The 20,932-nt window shown below is 46.6% G+C and overlaps 1 protein-coding gene across 2 annotated transcripts in view; it reads right to left on the bottom strand.

The window, feature by feature from the left end:
- kdm6ba (lysine (K)-specific demethylase 6B, a) overlaps nt 1-20,932 on the bottom strand; it is an 81,638-nt gene that overhangs the window by 33,563 nt on the left and 27,143 nt on the right. The window contains exon 1 of one of the 2 annotated variants that reach the window (XM_076034058.1): nt 13,161-13,361. The exons of the other annotated variant lie outside the window; for it this stretch is intronic. The gene's annotated coding sequence lies outside the window, so the exon portion shown is untranslated. Of the gene's footprint in view, nt 1-13,160; nt 13,362-20,932 lie in introns of those variants that run through there. 2 annotated transcript variants of the gene reach the window in all.

Genomic DNA, 20,932 nt, shown 5'->3' with positions numbered 1-20,932 from the left:
TTTTTATTGCCTATTTATTTAATTAATATAATTCTTGATCTGCTCGATCTTTTTGCACTGTACAGCTTTAGCTGCTGTAATTATGCAAATTTTCCCACCGTGGGATCAATAAAGGGCTTCTTAAATTGTGTGTGTGTGTGTGTGTGTGTGTGTGTGTGTGTGTGTGTGTGTGTTTGTGTCAGTATGACGCCCGCCGAAACACATGAATTCATTGAGAAGAATTTCCTTGACAATGAAGTGATGTATGCAGGTGTATGAATGCAGAAATGCAAGGAGGCAGACTGCAGAAGAAGCGACAGTGTGGCTCTGCAGGAACACACACGCACGCACGCACGCACACACACAAAACAGTTATCTCTGTCATCACTCCCGACACACACACACAAAATAAACACATTAGACTTGAAGTCAATATTACCAATTTAAGTTTTGAACAGCATTCTACAATATCGGACATCTCGGTGGAAACAAAGCCATTCTTTTCATTACTCTTACAGCCCCCTTGCCTTTGGCCGACTGTAATATCGGTGATGGAGGAGCCGACTCTCAGGCTGCGAGTGCAGATGGAATAAATCAGCTGAGTGTCTGAAATAAAACTGGAAGATTAAAGTAGGAGAAAGTACTAAGAGTCATAAAACCAGTTTGATGACCAATTAGTGGATCCTTGGAAGGGGGGAGGGGGGATACATGTTGTGACATCACAGGAAGAGGTGCTGATATCAGCCGAGAATGCCAAAGTGGGTCCCATGATCAAATGATATTGGACTGAACACAGCTCCATGAGTCAGAAAAACCTAAAAATGTTGAGCTGAAGGTGTGAGTGTGTGTATTTACGCAAGAGAGACAGACTGGGAATAGTACACAAGTGGGCGGATCTTGAACATTTTTATACTGGGCGGTGGGGGAGGGGTACATTACCAACTCTGGCAAATCCAACAGTGTCGCCATGGAAATATGCCGCTAAATGTGCCGTAATCACTGCTGTAATCCTCTTCCATAGGACCTGAGCAGGAGGCTGCAGCCACACACACACACACACACACACACACACACACACACACACACACACACACACACACACACACACACACACACACACACACACACACACACACACACACACCATCCACTGACGCCAACCTTGGATTGTGATCCTCCTATAGCTCGTATATTCAAATGTGGACAATGTGGCTTTACCTCTGCGCTTCCACTAAGTGGACAAGACATGCCTTTGTGTGTCTGCGTCTCTCTCTCTCTCTCTGTGTCCTTGACCAGCTGCACAGGATAGAGGAAATGAGGCGGAACTCAATCTGGTCCACACCTGTCCGTCTGTGCGTCTCTGGGGGTGCGGGGGCGTGCGTGCGCGCGTGCAGGCGCGCACTCACGCGCAAACACACAGTGTCGCTGCCAGCGGGATACATTATGCATGCAGGAACCAGCTCGGCTGCTTGGATCTATTAATATATGCACGGAGACAGTTACGCGTTTGTGTGTGTGTATGCGCCTCGTGCACACACGAGGGGAGGCAGCGGCGCGTCCGAGTTCATTCCGAGAGAAAGGAGACAGAAACATGGGATGAGTTGGGTGGAGAAGGATGAAGAGATCGAGGATGACAGCCTCACGGGCCGCGCAAGGACGGGAGAGAGGGAGAGAGAGAGAGAGAGAGAGAGAGAGAGAGAGAGAGAGAGAGAGAGAGAGAGAGAGAGAAAGAGAGTTAGGGAGAGGGGGAGAGAGAGAAGGCTGAGCGATGGGAGGGTGGGGGTTACTCTGGGACGCCAGAACTCAGTGACATGACACAGATGCAATGTGCTACTGTGCTGGAAGCCGTGGGGAGGAGGGCGCAGCGTGAAGAGAGGAGGAGGAGGAGAAAGCGAGAGAGAGAGAGAGAGAGAGAGAGAGAGAGAGAGCGGGGGGATGGGCTGCCTCCTGGCTCTGTTTCCACACTGCTGTGCTGAGGGAGATGATGGAGAGCTCGCAGAGGCACATGGAAAGGAATTTGTGGAGCGTAAAACGTCAGCGAGACCACGACTGCTCCCTTAGTGCACTCAGAGCATTGCATCTCAATGGAAGCTTTGCATTGGTCAGATTCTAACATTTTTTTTTTTTTTGATTGATGATTTTTATTTATTATATAATTATTTTTAAAATATTAAATAAAATATGTTTAGAAATACTTTCTGTTATGCCAAAATCACTTTACCTGATGTGCCTCCGGCCTGCAACAAAGCGTCAGTTCAGCAGGATGATGGAAACAGAGGACTCACTAAAATCTATTACAGTGTTTCTTTTCAAATTTCATTCCATTTTATTTTCATGTTATGGAAGGTTCGTTCAAATTCAAAACTAAAGAGCCACAAAAAAAAATAAATGAGCCAAAGATGTCAGCAGTGGTGTGAATTCTTGACAGCCAAGGTCTTGATTGATAAGTGCACAAAAGATAATGATGATGTGATTATGAAACACGCTCTGCTGGAATACTACTGTTCACTGGTTTCTAAAATAACCCAGGAAGAAATAAGAACTGCTGGTGTTATTCATGGCGAACGGACCACAGTCATGAGTAATGACTTACAGTGGGGACGCGGGTGAGAGGAAGTGTCGTACACAGCCATGATTAAAGGCTTATTACTGTGGGAATCTTGGCACACATGCTTTAATGGACTTAATGAAGTGAGAACAGATGCAGAGTGGGACACGAGTGCGGCCACCTTCAACAGCTTCTCGTACATTAATAAGACAAAAAAAAAAAGGGAGAAGCCTGCACTGATGTGCGCATAGTACAAATCAATTAGCCTAAACGACTGCCTCTTCTACAGTTTTCATGATCAGAGCAAAGACTTTTTTTACGAGTTGGCCATTTGAAAAGATGCTGAAATTGCATCTGCGTCGTCATTAAAAAAAAACAACAAAAAAACTCTGCAGCTGCTTTGCCCTCCTTCACCAACAATTACAGGCAGAAGTGTGTACTTTATCAGTGCGGGCTCTGAGTTGACTTTAACTTGGTTGAAATAAACTTGGTTCAGCTCGGCTGTACAAACACCCTGGGCTTATCTAGTAACATCAGAAAGGGGGGGGCAACTGTGCACCCTTGAGACAACAGTATGCTTTGAAAAAATATCCCCTTCTTAATTGGGTTCATTCTGATAAACAATTAGTCGGTTTTGCCTTACATCAAACCAACACCAGGGTCGACACTAACCTGGACAGGTGCTCCTATTGATTTAGAGTGTTCATAAAAGGCACATTACAGTACAATCGAGAAACTTTAAAGGGGACATATGGCCAGAGATATGTGCACCCATTGCACCATATAGAGAATTTTATATGTGCCATCTTGTCTGCTCGCTTACACAACGCCCACACACTCGCACATGATCTCAATTTCAAGTTGCATTACATGAGAACGCACGGCAGACGAAGGCGCTTCCTCCCGCGCCCACGCGCACAATCACTTGTATTTATTTCCACTACGGAATGTCAACCATTACCATATATATGTATGCAAGCCGGCTGGCTGGCTGGCAATCAGTCTGCCAACACGCAACAGCAGAGCCCTCCACCTCCTCCTCTCCTCCTCCACCCACCCGTCTATTCATCTCATCCCCTACTCCCCCCCCCATCCCTCTCTTCACACCTGCCAGGCCTACAGCAAGGTCACACACCTCAATTACCCCATGCGTGCACACACACACATATACGGAGAGAGAGAGAGAGAGAGAGAGAGAGAGAGAGAGAGAGAGAGAGAGGGAGGGAGGGAGTGTGGTTGGGAGGGGAAGATAGGGAAGGAGGAGGAGGAGGAGCAGGAGGAGGCGAGAGCAGATTTCACGCTACCGTGAGCACTGGCTGGCTAGCAGGCACCAATGTTTCTGACATTATTTATGATGTGAAATGTTCTGTACCTGCCCTCACTCTCCCTTTGCTTTATCTCCCTTTGTGTGTCTCTGGCTCAGGCAAGCACACATGCAACTCTTTGATAAATACCTTGAACAGCCTTTGGTGCAAAGACATCAAAAAAAGAGTAAAATCTGTGTATCCAGCCACACAGATATTGAGCTTCTACCCCATTAGCAAGTGTGAAAAAACATCAAGCTTTGAATTACACACGTATTCACATCAGCGGGTTGTTAAAACACGGAAGAGTTTGCATTCTGAACTCGTCTCTGCAGCACAGAAAAAAGGAAGATGTCTTATTTCAGCCTGCAAAAATCCCAAACATTTTAGATATGTGCCACCACTTGCACACAAAAAACAAAAACACACACCCCATGTTGCTCAACGAGCCTTGCAGCAATACACAACACAGAGCGTGTGTGATCCTCCTATTAGGGCTCTTTGTATCTTCCAGGCAGACTGCTGTTCAGTGCAGCCATGGGAGGCAGCGAGCCGAGGTGTGTTTGCACTATGGACTGGTACGCTTACCATATGGCAAGGACACACTCAAACACATCTCCTGGAGACAGCAAACACACCGCCTCCACGGCACAAAGTGCAGCGACCTCGCTCCGCTTTATGTGATTGGAAACTTTGAAGCAAAGTCAAAGCGACACAAGTGGCCGCATACCTCGGCGTGATGAAGGAGACTCCGAGGAGTCGAGCTGTAGCGCTGAGCAGGAAAACAAAGACTTACCGGACGGCGTTCTGTAGCCAAAGGACTCTAGTTTGGTCTGCGCAGCTTGTTAGAGCCAACAGCATGGGTGTGATATATTCAAACCACCTACACTTATTGGCCTGCATCCGTCACCTGTCTCATCAATGCCACTTGGATGCATAACCATTCGGTGCTGCCCATTAACACATTTAGCATTGTGAGCTCCCTGTCTTGACCAAGCACTAGCTGCGTTTCCATGACCTCTAGAATTGCACAAAACTTAAATATCGCAATAAAAACGGGTAATGGAAACGGCTAAATTTCGAAAACCTCCCAAATATGGCTAAGAGGTTTTGACACTCTCATGAGGTTGTATTTCAGACTTATCGATATAAAGGCATATTGCAAAAGTGTCATAGAAACACCTTTTTCGCATTAACGCAAAACGTGACTGGGGTCACGTGACCAGTTCACTTCAAGTAAAAATGGCGCGCTATTTGTGGACGGAGGAGGAGACGGAATATTTTGTACAAGTCATCAAAGAGAAAAATATAACAACCACTCTTGCCAGCAAACAAAGGTAAACAAACAATCGCAAACGTGATCCTCGTAAATCGAGATTTGATGAGAATTGTGGCTTATGATCTTCACACCCTTCAATGGAAACACCTGCAAATCGCAATTGTACTTTGTCGAAATTACAGAAAAATTGCTTGTATTTGGTGAAAAAATGTATTGGAAACAAAGCTAGTGATGACCCTTGGAGACACACACACACACACACACACACACACACACACACACACACACACACACACACACACACACAGTGAAGCTTGTAATTCTATACATCGGTGATACAGATCCTGTGGGAGATCGAGTCAGCCTGTCTCATGACCTCTTGCGTTGCCACACCCAACGCTCTCGCACGCGTGCACACACACACACACACACACACACACACACACACACACACACACACACACACACACACACACACACACACACACACACACACACACGGAAAAGCAATCTATACCACATTAGTGCAGCACAGTATAGGCAACCTTCAGACATCCAACACAAGCACAAGAAAAGGAAACAGGCAAAATCAATAAGATTGCAAACCGTGACATAGCCCCCTGCAGACACGCGCACGAGCATGCACTAGCACACATGCATGCACCACAAACTATTTGATGACAGCATGTGCGTTTGTGTGAGGGAGAGTGAACGGCAAAAGGGGGGCCCGGGGGGCGGGAGGTTCAGACAGATGTGCTTCCACGCAGGTGTCAGTTGACACAGATTTGCGGTTAAAGGTCGGAATAAAGCGAGATGAAAGGATGAATGACGGCGGAGGGGGAAGCAGACAGAGCGGACAGACAGGAGGCTGCGACCGGATCTGGGAGCTATAGGAGGGAGGAATGGTAGCAGCGGGTTGCAGACAGACAGAGGAGGGACACAGCACTCTGGTCCTTGAGACAGATTGTGTTACCAGGGTTGGGGGGGCAAACACACACATACGCACGCACACACACCAATAAAGGTCAGTGTGCACCCGCTGCCCCCCAGACAACTCACTCGGAGACACTCGTAAACATTCTAAGGCAGACGCGGCTCTGGTTTCTCACAGTCCGTTTCATACACACCCAAAGAACACCTGTCAGTTGTGGACACCGAAGATTGACGTGCACGCGCACCGTCTGCACCAACCTGAGTTGAAACGTTCAATATCATCCACATTTCCCGATCTATCACATCAGCCCCCAGACAGCCCCCTGGCTGTAGCATCCTGCTAAAACTGCCGCAGAAGCAGAGAGTGGACAGGGGTGTTGTCACTAACCTGGGAGAGGTGCCCTTTGTGACATCACAAAGGGTTGTTTTTTTCTAGAACTGTGTGCTTTGGCGCACACACTATCTGAAAAACGTAACGAAACGCAAAGGATGAACTTTTCACACCTTGCAGGAGTTCATCAACAGGCTAGATGCAGAACTATGTTAGAAGTTTCTTTGTTTGACAATTTGTTTTCTATTAGAATTCAGGGTTTGATGAAGTCATGTCTGTGTTGCACTAATTAGAATTTCACCTCATTTCGTGTCGACTACATTCGAAATTAAGCTAGAAATGAAGCCATGTGAAAGGCGTGGAACTAAAGCGTAACGCGCAAAAGGCCTTGTTTGCCTCAGCGTTGATTTTTGACTCGCACATTGACAGGAAGTGGAGCGAGAGATACTGTGGGACAAATGTACGCGCGTGCGCACACACACTAGAGCTGTGTTATCATGGAAGTTACACAAGCGAGACGGGTCAGGGTTCAGTGTGGAAGTGGGTTAAAGAGACACGGCCATGTAATGCAGGAGACCGATCCAGGGAGGAAGAAAAGGGAAAAGGAAACAGAGCAGTGGCATAATGATCATCTAGAACTAGTCTTAATAGATGCAGCAAGACGGCCTTTCAAACACAGAGAGGCACCTCAATCTTCCTCCCTTTAACGAACCCACCCTCTCCTTGGACATGTAATCAGGTTAATGCATTACTGTAAGTAAATCACAGGGATCGACTGAGGTCACTGTGGGGGCACACAAGTTGAAGCCGTCGTGTTTGTGTGTGTGTGTGTGTGTGTGTGTGTGCGTGCGCGCGCACGCGTGTGTGTATACATCTTGACCCGAGTCTGTTCTGTGCGTCGTTCCATCACATGTGGTTCATCAGCTGTTCACCAGTGCTTATTGTGCAGAAATTTAGATCACAGGGTTGTTCGGGTTGTCATGTGGAACTGCTGATAAAGATCAGGTTTATACTTAATAAATTCTATGCAGACAGTGTTGCTGTAATGTTGAAATTAACTGCAATATCCATTATTATCATTCTTTAAAATTTGAAATCCACTTGCTGTTCTTTAAAAAAAAAAAAAAAAAAAAATCTGTTCATATTTTCCTACCTGCTGTGTTTGAGACCATTAAATTGAAAGGTAGAACATAGTAGAGGAAATTAAGAAGTCATCCCACGAGTGCAGCTCTGAAGTAAACTGGGAAAACCAGTGCGACCAGTGCGATGAGGTGTGACAGTGTTGACCTGGAAGCAAAACCAGCCCCCGAAAAAAGGCTCCACACACCAACATCAACAAGTAAAAAAAAAAAAAAAGACACCTGCATTGACGGTAATATTTGCAAAGCAGAGACACTCAGCTTCACTCGTCAAGACAGGGAAAAGTAAACGTCCAGTGGAAAGACAATAAAATGCTGGGCGCCGCTGCATCATTTATGAGGTGCACCAGACAAACAAACAAACAGACGATTAAGACGAACACGTAGGAACGACAACATTACGTTGTCTGCTCATTTGTTGCGTGCACAATTACAGAGTGCAGTAAAAACGCAGGGCAGAGGCCAACTTGACGTATTTGTGTTCTTACGAGGCCGTTTCATGTGGTTGACATTGGAGGCCCTTTGCCGCTCCTTTGTCAACTCAGCACACGGGCGTTTGATGCATAGGTCACCAACACCCGGAGCGACTCATAATAATTAAACAGGAACACCGCCGCTCATTTCACTTTGATCTCAAGAGAACCGCCTTCTCGCTCTGCCAACCAGAGTTTGAACAAAATGAAAACAACATTTCATTTCTATTAGGAAAATTGAGATTGGTGCAGACTTTCCACTAGAAAACATTTACACATTTATTGAGATACCCGTCCCTACTTTGGTCACGAGCCTTGAGAAAGTTAGCAGCCCTGGTTGTATAGTCAGCAGTCTTGTGCAGCGCACGGGACACATTATGCAAGAGAACTCATAAAACATACCAGGGTTTGACTTTTAGCCATTGGCGATAAACTCAGTCACACAAGAAGGTCTCGTTCACGCGACAAGAGGCAATCAACTCGCGCGTGCACACATTCCCCCCGCGCATACACCTTTTACACAAGACACCGATAAAGCGCGTTGGGCTGCGAGCGTGCACTATGGATCTGGACTGAGCTGGTCTCCCCTCAGTGCTAGTTGCACAGCCCACTCTTGACTGAGACAACTGGAAACCATTAGCTTAAATCAACAAACCCCGGCCTATTTCCATCACACAAAAGGAGCCATGTGCACATTCAGCACACTACCTGCCAACAGCAGGGCGTGTGTTTGTGTCCGATTTAAAAATGCCTCAGCAGTTTCCTCCCCCATTTCCTGATTTATCTCCTCCAGTCCAAACTTTTTTTTCCTTCTTTCCAATCCGTATTTTTTTTTTTTAAGACTGTTTTTCCTCGTCCTCACTGACTGCAGTTGAGGACCAGCCAGTGTGAAGAAGGAAGAAGCCAGGCTGCAGCACGTGCCTGACCTTCCAACCGACTGCCTCGGCTCCCCGTCTGTCTTTCATTACGTCTCTCTTGCTGCCTTTGTTTCACCCTTCGGCTAATCGTTCACAGCTACCTGTGTGCTAGGTGCTGTGCTGGATATGAGCTTCAAGGCTAAAGCTAATCTGCTCGAACCCTTTGACCCTGCATAATAGAATTAACTATCTAAGCCTTATCCCTATGTGCATTACCAAATCGCACTTTTGAATGTAACACTTGCGCACTCGTGGATAAAACCACGGACCAGGATGTTGAGGCAGCATTGTGCTTGTGAGGCTGCAGGTCTCCAGTGATGGACGTCTAAGTGTGCACCACTTAGTAATAGTGTCTGGAACTTATAAAGAGAGTGCCCAAATCCTGGACCCCAAAAAGTGTCTTTCCATCAGCTAACAAATAATGTTGCATTTGCATGCATGCGCAAATAAATGGTCCTGTATGGTGCAAATATTCTCTCTGACAAGGTCTACAAACGAGGAGAACGTGCAGCCTTCACTTCCTTTGCTCCGCTTCACTTTTCAGAAGGTGTGTGCTAAATCAGGCACTTCTGGCAATGAGCCATTTCTGATGTCAGACAGGGCACTGATCACTCTGATAGCTTTCCCTGGGTAGTGACGCCCCCGCCCTCGGAGCCTCGCCAGCGCCCTGGCTTTTTTTTTAGTGTCCTCTTCCAAACACGTGCAGGGTTCAAACATGCAAAATATAGGACCACTAAAGCACCACCTGGGCCTTGCCATCTCCTGCAGACAATGCCGGCCAGTTGGTACCACCCACAGGATACACAGAGTTCACGTGCGGCCTTCCAAGCTAAACATCCAACTGGACACCAGTGCGATGTAACTTTAGCACAAGCCACCCGGTGGTGTCCAAAACAAATACATCACTCCACACTCCATCGCTTATTTGGATCACAATCGGCTCTGAGCGCCGTGTTTGAAGTGGGAGCATGCGAATGTGAAAATGGACATGTGTTTTTCTGCTTTCTGGCACACATGATGCACATCGGTCGCTTAAGCTTTCCGACATCCAGCTTTTGCAGGAACACCGAGCTACAGAGCGACCGTCGTGTCTTTGGTGTGGCTCCTCTGCAACCTTAGCTAGTGCAAAAAAAAATATCTGAGGCTTAATAAAAAAAAACAACAACAACTTTTAGCCTTTTTTAAAAAAAAATTCAAATGAGCTCCTTGCTAACAGAGGGTGTTGCCCAGGATCTACGTGGCACCGCTGGGCTTTGAACTAAATTACAAACACCGGCTGGCTAGCTGGCTGACGCAACACGCACTGCAGTACGTTTACAAACAAACATTAATTTGCATCCGCATCTCAAATTATTACGTGAACGTGAGCTTTATATAGCCTCGCTCTGCCCCTCTCTCCACAGAGGCAAGCCAGCCACGGCGCCAGCCAGCCAGCCAGCCAGCCAGCCTGCCAGCCTCCCCCTCACCTCCACCCCTGAACCCTCTCCTCCTCCTCTCCCTGTCTGCTCTCCCCCCTACATCCCCCCTTTTTCTCCTTGTTTTTAAACACAAGGCAGCCTACCCCTCCCCCGCCTCACTCCTCCTCTCTGTCTCCCTTTTTTCTCCTCAAGGCAGCACACTCAATCACCCCCCCCCCCCCACACACACACACACACCCCCACTCCCCTGCCATCGCAACCCTCCATTCCAATGAATGCACAATCTCCCCCCTTCAGCCGTGTGTGTGTGTGTGTGTGTGTGCAGTGGAGGGGTCTGTGAAAGGGGGGGGGGGGACTACCCCCAGGCTGAGGAGGGGTAGTCCGACGAGAACAACACTAATACACACAAATTCAATCACAAAATCACCCCCACCCCCCTGTGTGTGTGTGTGTGTGTGTGTGTGTGTGTGTGTGCACATCTGCAGAGGAAAATGGGAGCGTGGTGGGTGACAGACAGGGCTGGGAGATTTGGGTGGTGTCCCAGTGGCTCTCAGTGCAGGAAATGGCTTGTTGCTACACAGACAGTAGCCAGAATCAACTATCACCATGGGTCAAGTAAAATAAAATAAAATAGAAAGCAAATAATTAGAACAATGATAATACACAAATAGCTACGACGGGTCAGTTCCCTTCAACCAACGACTGCTATAAGGCAACTATTTCTGTGGTTGTTATCCTTGTTGTGCAGGAAATAACTGCTATTTCTGCATAAACTGGACATGCATTTTTTTTTCCCCAGAATACAACTCTTTGTTCACACCTAAACTTGACTTGTTGAGAAACAAAAGACAAACCAGTGGCAAAAACTCAATGAACTCAGGGACACGAGATATGCAAAGTACAACAATCCTTCCATTGACAGCTCTGAAATACCCTAAGGTAACGTTAATATTGACCCGTGTGCTCCGGTTATTCTCCATTATGTTTGCTGAGCATGGGAACCGGCAGTGCCATATATAAACAGATTAGCTCAGAATTAGCTCTGCCTGAGCCCTGAATACAGTATTTCCTAATCGCGGAGCTATGTCAGGTATTGAGTGAGCCGCGATGATGTATTCCGGCCAAGAGTGAACGACCCCGGCTGAACCGTGCCAGGCATGCCACTATTGGATAATCTCTGCAGGACAGGAAGTGGTGGAGGGATATGCAACAGAAAGAAAGACGCTTGAGAGGAGCAGAGGATGTTCTACTTCCGCTGGTAATGAACTAATAAAACGAGAGAAAGGGGGAAAATTCCCTGAGGAAGGGGGGAACAGGAAGGGTGGGGGTGGCAAATGGAATAGTCTTTTTTTTTTTCTTTTCCAAGCCTGGGTAGCAGCTCACGTGCGTGAGGAGGAAAAGGAGGAGGAGGAAGAGGAGGAGTACTGCAGGGATCAGTTTACAGTAGTGCTCGTGAGATGTCTTTTTAGTTTATTCTAGGAATGTTTGTATTGGTTCAAACATATGAGGAGGCGCAGACTAATTAGAAAAGGGGAGCGCGCACGCACACGCACACACACACACACACACACACACACACACACACACACACACACACACACACACACTTCAGGCAGACGCCGGCACAAGTGTTTCGTTTCTCACACTCACAATGTTGCTACGACCATGATACTACTACTACTACTACTACTACTACTACCACACACACACACACACACACACACACACACACACACACACACACACACACACACACACACACACACACACACACCAAGAAATAGACTGCACGACAACACACTTGATGAACTCGAGTGCGTGTGAATGTGTATATTTGTGTTTTAAAGCAATAAGTGCACGGTAAAATGTAAACGCATTAGCGAACTGATGTCGAAGGCTGCGAAGTCACAAGACAAGACAGCCAAGTTCATGGCTGTCACCCGTCTGATTTACAGAGGTGAAATTAAAAAGGGGGGAGAAACAACAACTGTCGTAAAGCAGGAACACGAGGAGAAAGAGAGAGAGTGAGAGAGAGAGAATGAGAAGCTATTGTGTGACGTGCCATTTAAATCGGCCGAGAGCCAGAGAGGTGAGCGGGGATGAGAAAGAGCAAGGTTGACAGTGGTGCTTAGGGCCAGTAATAAATATAAAAGAAAACCGAGACAAAGACAGGGTTAAAAAAAAAAAAAGAAAAAGAAGAAGAGACTTGCGCGTTTTGTTTCCGCACCGGCGAGCCAGCTGGCTGCCGAGCCGTGCGGCCGGGGTATTTAAACCGCCCTGCTCTGTCAGGAGCCCCTTCTGCCTTTTAAACTCACACGCCGGGACCCTCAACACTCCTCCTGATTCCAGCTCCCTTTGTCTGCCGGCAACAAATGACAACCGCTCACACTTCTGTCTATTCTCTCTCTATATACATACATATATATCTATGCCCCTGCTTCTATCAGCGTGTGTATCACTGTACAACACGGTTCGACCAGCTGGGGCACCGACTCCTCCGTCCACCTCCCCCGCCGCTACACACACAATCAGCCGCGGGACCATTCTTTTACCAAAAGGGGCTCTGCAGCCCCGGTGCGTGTCTATTTTTGGGGGCATCCTTCACATGCAAAAGTTTGGGAAGCCCCGTGACATAAACACAAAGAGACACGCACACAGTCCCAGCTGGAGCATACAAGCTCCCTTTGTTGCTGCATTCCAAACGCCTTTTTTTTTTTTTAGCCTTAGCCTTTAGCTTTTAGCTTCTAGCTCCGCTCCATCTCCGGCAACTTTCTCCTGCTTTTGTCCGCAGCGCCCCCGAACAGCTGAGGGATCGTTGGGCTCGAGTGGGTTCTCTTACCGTGGATGTCGGGGCTCGGTTCGGGTTCTGCTCGCCGGGTGTAAAATCCAAAAGCTGGTTCTGTGGAAGCGTCAAGCCAGCTCAGCAGATTCCTGCTGCTGCCTGCTCCTCCTCGCCTTGCCTTTTTCCTGCTGCCTGCCTGCCTGCCTGCCTGCCTGCGCTCCCAGCTTTGTGTGCCTTGTATTTTCCCTTTAAATTGCACAGGCTGCCTCCTTCCCCCCACCTCCTCGGCGCACGCACGCACACATGCTCAGTGAGCCAGCACACACGCACACACGCACGCACGCACGCACACACACACACACACACACACACACACACACACACTGCTCCTGAATGTGACACTGTAGTCACAATCTTGTCCTTGCTGATTTTCAGTCTGTCTGTCTCTCTCTATTTTTTACAACTTGAATATATGTACATAATATATTTATATATTATTTTCACAATTTATTTTCCTCATTATCTGTTTTTTCTCTGTCTTGCTGGAAACAAAAAGTCACCCTTATGTTTGATCCTGTCTTCCTCTCAGCCTTATTGCTCTTCCTTGCCCTCTGTCTGTATTTCTAAATTCTGCCTTGCTTTTTTCTCACTCTGTAGTCAGACAAAGAAAGGAAAGGAACTGAGGGAGAGAGAGAGAGAGAGAGAGAGAGAGAGAGAGCACACGCGTGCACAAACACACACACACACACATGCAGACATACACACATACACAACACACATTTGCTTGCAGCTTTTTCTCTTCCCCTCTCTCTCTCTCTCTCTCTCTCTCACACACACACACACACACATGCACAGGCTCGAAGCCCAACCCCCCAGCCTGCCTCCCTCTGATTTTTTTTTTTCACTCCCTGCCTTTCTCTAAACAGCTCTTCCCCCACCCCTGCCTCAGCCTGATCTGGCCTCGTTCTCATTCGTCTAGCAGCCCTCCCTCTCTCTTCCACTCCCCTCCCCTCCCTCCCTTCCTCTGTGTGTCAAACAGATGGGATTGGAGAGCAGAAGGAGCCTCTGTTCACTCTCTACCTTGATTTCTCCCCTTTTATTAGCGTGATGTAAGTCTGACGGAAACAAGCTTTGACCCGCAGGACGCGTGCTAATGATAAAAACAAACAAATCGATGCTGATGCAGATAACCTTCGATCGGCGGTTATGGAACTCGGCGGTTGCAACATATGAGTTTATGATGCCGACGTGTTTGCAGAGGGAATAACGTGCGAGTGATGAAAGTTTTAAGAGGAGCAAAGTGACATGTTGCAGCAGAGTTGATTGCAGGTTCACTATTCAGAAGAAAGAAGTACAAACCTTCATTTCCATATTTTGCCTCTATTAGTTTAATGCATGGGTTGAACTTATTCTCCAATTTCAGTTCAGAATTTATTTTATTAAAATTAAATTAAACATCAATGTGACACTGAGATGACTTCCACTTGACCAATTGTGAAATGAGTATGGAAGACTCAATAAAGGAATGAAGTACAGTACAAATATAACTATTCAGACCAGGAAGCTGATGTCATAATTTAATCGTCTGCTACTGATAATTTGGTCAACAATTGCTTTATTATGAATTTTGCCAATTCAATTTGTCGGGGCTAGAAATTTTTTGGAAACTGCCAATCAATACACAAATTATGGATTTAATATGTCTTCCTTGATGGTCCTTTAACAACATTCCGAACAAAACAAATACAGACAAATGCAACCCGAGTGTTCAAAATCTGCACGTTTCATAAAACAGCACACAAATGTTTTGAAATGTAAAAGGCTGTAGACTAATGTCTCCTCGGAAATATGCTTCTCAATGTATGTCATCGAATGTGCTAGGACAAAACGTTCAGTATTTACACCGAGCGGATGTTGGAAAACACACAATGTCTGTTCGGCAGCATTCTGCAGGGCTTTCAGGCTGGGCCACTGGAACAAATAGTAGCCACATTTTTCTAATGCTTCATGTTCCTTTTTTTCATCTGGAGATGTTTCCTATAGGTTGTACTAGTGGCCAGACACACACATACACCCCCCCCCCCCACACACACACACACACACACACACAGAGTGCCCTCTTGATTGCTAGCCACGTGCTGAAGGATGAAATTCCAGAGTAGAGGGGAAAAGTACAGTCAGGAAGCTGGGAGAGAAGGTGGTTAGGGGTGACGGTATGGAAAATACAGCATGGAGCCACTGCACTCTCTGACCAGGGCATAGGCTGGAGGAAATATAGGTACTGCTGCTGCACTCAGTGACTCCTATAGACTCCCCCCCTCCACTCCTCCTCACATAGCCCTGGCTCCATAAAGAATCCAGGGCACTGGGAGCCACGGCCGCAGAGTGCATGACTAAACTGTAAAGGCAAGCAGACAGGACTGAGCCAAGAAGAGATTCTGTAAACTTAGGAGTTTAATGCACTAGGAAAAAAGGTTAATTTCAATGCACCTCTTGCTGAATAGCGTGGAACGCGCACATTTTGCAAGGTGCCTGGTCAAATGTAGAAACCTTTCCTCTGAGAACAGCAGCAGCAAAAATGTATGTGTGCACTATGACCAATTAGGGAGACCAATGCAGAATGGTAAATGTTTTAAATCGATGTATTGCAAGGCGGTTTGTTCTGTGTGTACATCTACTTATTAAAGATTCAAAATTATGCAATCTGGTGGTCTTTCCTGGTGTCCCTTCCTCCCAGGTTTTCTGGACCATTTTCATGTGGAAGATATCTTAAAAAAAAATCTGTGCCAAGACAGTTTCCATGCAGTCAAAGAAAGCGTGTCCACAGGACTTTATCATAGTGAACTAGTCACTGATAATAGAATATCAGGAAACTTTTTTTCCTCATGCATATCAGGCTCCAGTTTCATCGAGCAAGAAGGCATTTTGGACATCATTGAAGAAATAGATTGAGATATTTCTTTTGCCGACTGCCATTCTTTCATAAATCTTTACCCATTTGATTTAAGCAGGCCTGTGATTCTAACCATGAAATACTAATGTGAAGAAATAATGGCAAATGTCACTAGAGTACATACAACTTGACTGCCGACCTGTTTCTTACCACCACATTTTTGGATTTTTTTTCTGTCAGTTTCCCGATTTCTCAGGTTATTATTTTTTTCCTCAGCATGAGACAAGTAAATATCCAAATAAAAAACCTTCAAATTATTGCTCTTAAATGGGGCCAAAAGGCAGCCGACGGGAGGCACAACAAGGTGAGTCAATGACATTAAAACAAGGGGCAAAGGAGGAAAGCACCCAGTGCAGGTGCAGAAGGCGGGTCAATATGGTGGCCTGTTACATAATTTTCTTGCTGTATTGATTTATCGCCTTGCTGATTTGGCCCAAAGCCAGCTTGCAGTAGCATTTGTAATATCTGAGCTGGAGCCCAGATGGAAAGAGAGGGGGATAAAGGAGGCTACGATGCCGAGAGCAGATACTGTGGACGATAACTGACAGAGGACAGGACAAAGAGAGGCAGAGATGCAGAGGCAGAGCTGGGAATTTTGGGATGCAGCCAAAGTGACGGAGATAAAAAAAAAAAAGAGAGTGCAGTGAAAGGAAGAAACGATGAATAATGAGAATAGACAAGAGGAAACAAAGCTTTTAAAGAGAGCGTTCAATCCAATGGGGTGGAAGTGGTTGAGTTTTAGGCGCAGAGCAAACAAACAGATTGAGACAATGGCAGAGCCAGGGAAAGTGAGAGAGAAAGAATGTGTGTCAGCGGGGCCACTGCAAGTTATCCTGGTTGCTGTAATCTCTACTGTTACATAAGAGCCGGCGGCACTGAGACGAAAAACCCGACGCACCAGATCTTCAGGATAGACCAAGTTTAGAGAGCGCACACAGTTTGTCCTGGAATACCGGCAACACAAAGGGCCGGCGGCCGCGCACACTGGATACAAACTTCTTATTTTAGAGGTTGCTCTCGAAGTACATTATATTTGAAGAACCTTCCTCTCAGCTTTGGTCCTACCTGCAAACATTTTCCACACTGCTGTCTTGCTGGTAGTGGTCAGGGAGTACGTTTATTTTTATGCTTCCTTTATAGAACTAACTACTTTTTACTTGCTCAACTAAATGCAACACCACAAAGATGTGAGTGTGTGTGTGTGTGTTCATCCAAATATTTTTTAACATGCCTTTTATGACACCCGTGCCACTATTAAAACCTTTTGCCTTGAGGTGTGACTGGGCGTGTTGTTGGTCCCTTGAGGCCTTTCGGCTCGGTTGTCTCTGGCTGGATTTATGCACTATGCTTAAACCTGTCATTTCCGCGCAACGAGCTGCTGATAGGACGAGAGGTAAGAGAGTGACGACTGCTCGGGTGTGTTATAACACACAGTGCAGGGATCAAACAGGGACAGGGCAAAGCGCCAGAGCGACGCGGTGAGATTGTGTTGTTTAGCGTTAGCCTTTGCACACACTGACCTTGCATGGCAGCCGGGTTGCTCGGATTTCAGCCGTTCGGCCAACCTCCATAAAAGGTGTGTTCACACCGATCAGAGCAGGGTGGACTTTTTTCCCATTCAAAGAATAACATGACAAAAGCGGTTTCCAGTTGTCCAGTTGAGAGCACCATGCACATGGTCAGAGAAGCCTCGACATTGAGAGATCTGCAGCAGTAACAGTCCACTTCAGTGTAATGGAAGGAAGATAGAGCCAATCATCTTGCCAGTTTTTATTCAGCCCTTTACAAACATATTCCAAGAGCTCTTTAGCAGAGATACTTGAGATACACATATAGTTCCAATTTGTGTGTGCTCTCGTTAAGTAAAATCCCCAGTAGAAACTAACAGAGGCGGCTTCAGTTTCCCTGAAAGCCCTTTTAAAAAAAACCTGCCTGTTGCAAATCGTATCCACATGTCAACAGCATCCTCAATTTTTTTTTTTTTTGTTATAATGTTTATTTCACAACTAGCTTCCTGCAGAACCATAAGGGCTCCTGCCTTACTCTACCTCCTCCATCCTTCCTTCCAGCCCTGTGGCACTTCCTCCCCGCTGTGACATCTCTCTTTTTCACTCACTCTCCCTCCATCTCCTGGATGAACCAGGAACGGGAGGGAGAGGGGAAGGAAGCCGAGATAAAGGCAGAAAACTAGATTAAAGAGCTGAATGGAGCACAGAAGGCGAGTGAGGAAGAGTGGGAAGATGGAGAGAAGGAGAGGGGAGGCTGAGCGAGAACAAGCCTTCCTTGTGCTGCTGTGAATAATTTACTTTATTCTCTTACTCTCTCTCTCTTCCTCCTTCCAAGATATATTCAAGTTACTCTCAACTGGGGTTTTGAGGGTGGAGGGGCAGCGATGGGTCTGAGCTGATTAATTGCCAATTAATGTTTAACGAGTACAGCTGTGTTCAATTAACACTGGTTCAGGCGCTGTCTCTCCCGACACCCACCACCACCACCACCACCAGCATCAGCACCACCACCTCCTTCTCAGTCAAAAACCCTTCCTGCTTCCTGCTGCTTTGCCCTCACTTCAGCAAGTGCTTTCCACAAGAGAGAATAGTAGAGTAGCAATAGTAGCGATAATAGTAACAGTGGAGCAGTTACCCAGTTTCAATGACAGAATGGGTGGAGCTGAATCGCTTAAAGCCCATTCTACAATGCTTCAAGGAGATTGATCTGCATGTCGTGCTTTGATAGGCAAAAGCATTATTGGAATTTAAGTGATAGTTATTCTATGTGTCTGAGAGTCAATTTGATTTGCACCTGGGAATATCGTGTCATGTCATTGTTAGAACAAACAGGTAACGAAGAGTCATCTACAATGGCAAATCAACTTACGGGACCCGTCCTATAAAGATTTTTTCAGACATCAGATTTCTGACATACGTTGTCAATTCTAAAGCCCTCTGCAAAAACACTGGATTTTAGCAAGGTTGGAAGAACGGTGCAGTGGTTATGTCTATTTCAGCCTGCCTACATGACTTCACGCCATCTGAAAAACCTTCCTGCTGACTGAACTGAAAAGAAAAATGTCATAAAATCAGTTTTTGACAAACACCTTGTCAAGACTAGATGGAAAGGATGCCAATATTAGCATAGATAAATTCAGGTTGAGTTTGTGGTCACTCGTTCGTGGTCGCTAAAGAAAATACCAGGTGTGTGTCTGTGGTTTTTTTTTTTGTTTTTAATTCAATCATCTGAAAACATGTACCACCAGTTGCCACAAAGGTCTCCATCTCCGAGCTCCAGAAGGACCTGGATGCGGCGGATTCAGCGCGGATTGCCGATGAACCCGCTGACTCCCAGCATTTGAATTCTCCGCCATGCCTTGGTTTGCCCTCCACCCTTGCGTGAGCGGAGACCCACAGGGATTGTGAGTTTGATGCCTTCTTTTTTTCACCTCTGTCTCATCCTCTGTTTCTTTATCCCGCCTTATCTGTCTTCCCACCGTTTATCTCATTCGCCATGTGGCCAGAACCTCTCCCTCACCTCTCCCTCTCCCACCCCCTCTCTCCTTATATCAATCTCTTTGTCCTGAAGGACAGAATGAAAATGTGCTCATTTGGGCTCACTTTCGAACTAACAGTCCCTGCACTGCAACAATTAGACTGTGGAAGTGGAACAGTTGGACCAGCCCCACCTCACTGGAAAGACACGATACTTTGCACTCCTCCGTGCTCCCAATGTGCCCATGCTGTTGGCAGATTTCTGTTCAGCTCTTCGCTTTGGCTTTTCTAACAATCTGACACCGATACCCATCTGTTCACAAAGAAAAACTAGAAGACAGGAGATGTGGAAGTGTGCACGCCTTCTCCCGCTGCTGCTCCTCCTCCTCCCGCTCCTCTTCGTCGCCTGCTCACTTTCTTTGTCCTCTACCTCCCTGCCCGTCCCAATCTCTTCTCTGACAACTCCTCTTCCTCATCTCCTCTGAAGCCCTCCTCCTTCCCCTCCTCTCCTTCCTGCCTGTCGCTCCTTTCCCTCCCCACTTTCATCTTTGCACGCGGCAGAATGAAGCTCATCTCTGTCTGCCCAGCAGGTGTGTGCTGTGTCTAATTGTCCTTAAGCGCCAGTGTGTGTTCGTTTCTGCGAGTGTGCACGTGTGAAAGATGCCTTTTAAAGTCCCGTGCGCGACGGCTTCGTTTCTATGAAGTCGCAATGCGTCCATGGCTGTGTGTTAGTGTGTGTGCCCCACATGTTTGTGTGTGTATGAGATATCTTGTTTCCTCGAGGGAGTCCAGGCCCATTTCCACTGTCTGCTGTATCCAACCGACCCGGCAGTGCATCGATAATCTATTAGTGCGAAAGTACACGTACGTACACACACACACACACACACACACACACACCCGCAAGCGTGCATACACACTCACAAACAGATATTGTCTTTGTTACTACTGGTAAGCATGTGTGTGTGTGTGTGTGTGTGTGTGTGTGTGTGTGTGTGTGTGTGTGTGTGTGCTGCTAATATATGGGTGAGCTGGGTAAGATTTTGCCTGAACCTGAAAAGTGAGCAAAGCTGGAGTATGTGCAGAGAACCCACACAGACACAGCAAGAAGATGCAAACTCCACACAGAGAAAAAGCCTCAGACTTTGAAACTGAACCTTGCGACCTTCTTGCTGTGACGTGACAGTGCTAACCACGGCACTACCGTGTCGCCGTATTTCAGTATGTATTTTGTTGAAAAGTAGAACAATCAAAAGTCAGAGGGGATGGACGTTCTAATTTCTGGGGGAGTTTATTGACTGCTATGTGTCGGGCACGTTATTGTGAGAGAACAATGGCAAAATTCATTTTTGCAAAATATGGAATTGTTACAATTTTTTATCCCTTGAAAA

Source organism: Nelusetta ayraudi, unplaced genomic scaffold, assembly GCF_046127955.1.
Source record: "Nelusetta ayraudi isolate G7.1 ecotype Tasmania unplaced genomic scaffold, CSIRO-AGI_Nayr_v1 ptg000042l, whole genome shotgun sequence".
In the NCBI taxonomy this organism is placed as follows: Eukaryota; Metazoa; Chordata; class Actinopteri; order Tetraodontiformes; family Monacanthidae; genus Nelusetta; species Nelusetta ayraudi.
This window is presented reverse-complemented; position numbering and strand designations above follow the sequence as displayed.